Source organism: Pungitius pungitius, chromosome 18 (assembly GCF_949316345.1).
Source record: "Pungitius pungitius chromosome 18, fPunPun2.1, whole genome shotgun sequence".
Lineage (NCBI taxonomy): Eukaryota > Metazoa > Chordata > Actinopteri > Perciformes > Gasterosteidae > Pungitius > Pungitius pungitius.
The window spans coordinates 5,033,342-5,034,668 of NC_084917.1; the positions used below are offsets into that span (position 1 = coordinate 5,033,342).

The 1,327-nt window shown below is 52.3% G+C and overlaps 1 protein-coding gene across 1 annotated transcript in view; it reads right to left on the minus strand.

Annotated features, from left to right (window-relative positions):
* znf462 (zinc finger protein 462) overlaps positions 1-874 on the minus strand; it is a 35,535-nt gene extending 34,661 nt beyond the window's left edge. Inside the window, exon 1 of the mRNA XM_037483784.2 lies at positions 759-874. The gene's annotated coding sequence lies outside the window, so the exon portion shown is untranslated. The remainder of the gene's footprint in view (positions 1-758) is intronic.
* Positions 875-1,327: the final 453 nt, after the last annotated feature.

The following is a 1,327-nucleotide window of genomic DNA, read 5'->3' on the forward strand; positions in this document are numbered from 1 at the left end:
GTTCAGGTGCGCGCGCGCGCGTTCGAGTGGACCAGCGGCTATGCCTGCTCCTCTCGTGTCGCTAATGGAGTCTGGTTTGGGAGAGGAGAGCAATCCGTGCAATGGCTTCTCCCTGAAGCTAACGCGCAACAACACGCACGAGGGGGGGAGAGAGAGAGAGAGGGGGAGAGATGGGGGGGGGGGCGCATGCAAACGCACACAGCACACGCACAGCCGGGGCCAATAATTCCCCTGACCAGACATGTCAGAATAAGGAAAACACTCGCGCTCCGGCGCCGCCGAAACACGTAGGCGACCTTCTCTACGCCGCCGCGTCCATTTCCTTGTGTCACTTTGACAAACAAACCGAGAGGCGACATGGCGAGAGCAGGCGGCCGGTCGGCTCGCAGAGCGAGAAGACCCACTTGACTTGGGGCTTTTTTTTTTTTCTTTTCTTTTTTTTTACATGGGTGCCAAAAGCCGGAGCGCCCACCCCGTCTAAAACACCGCCCCGGCTCCCTCACCCCGAGTCGGCTGGACCTGGACTAAAAGGAGAAAAGGTGGTGGTGGTGGAGGAGATGGTGGTGGTGGTGTTGGAGAAGGGGGGCAGGGAAGATCAGCTCTTTCCAGGTCATTCACGAGGCGCTCTCCAAATTATATCCCATGATCTACCATCGCGACGTTCTCGCAGAACCTGAAAGCCCGTCGAAATCTTGGCGAAACTGGAAATATAGTAGAAGAGGGATGAATAAAAAAAAAAAACCCCACAAAAAACTCACTGGTACAATCTTCTCCTCAAGAGCGATCCTCCCAAAAAGTTGTCCTCGTATTTCATTGCGTGCGCCCGGTCGGTCTAATGGATGATCGCCATCTTTCTGCTTCTCCTGCGCTGCAGCTGCAGATGACCTGAGATCCGTCTGTCTCTGAATAATGAGCAACCACACAGACAAGGAAGACAATCTGCAAAGCAGGCTACACAAAGAAGTTTGGGAGACTAGCAAGCACCAGAGGGTGCACAAGAGTTTACGATGAGACGACGGAGCATCAGCAGGATGGACAACGTCTACGTGTGAGAAGCTCATCCTTCATCTAGACCGAAATCAGCTCGCCCGCAAAGCCTCGTCGGCGGCTCAGACCACCAGCAGACGCACGCGGGATCTGACTATTTTTTTAATTTTTTTTTTTTTTTTTTTATATAGGCTGCGCCACGTCATGGGGTTATGTGCAGTTCACTTTGGTGGTGGTGGTGGTGGTGAAGCTGCTTCACACGTACACCAGACGACGAGACGAAATGTATATAAATAGATTGATGGATTGGTTGATGGATTTATATATATTTGAAATGGCA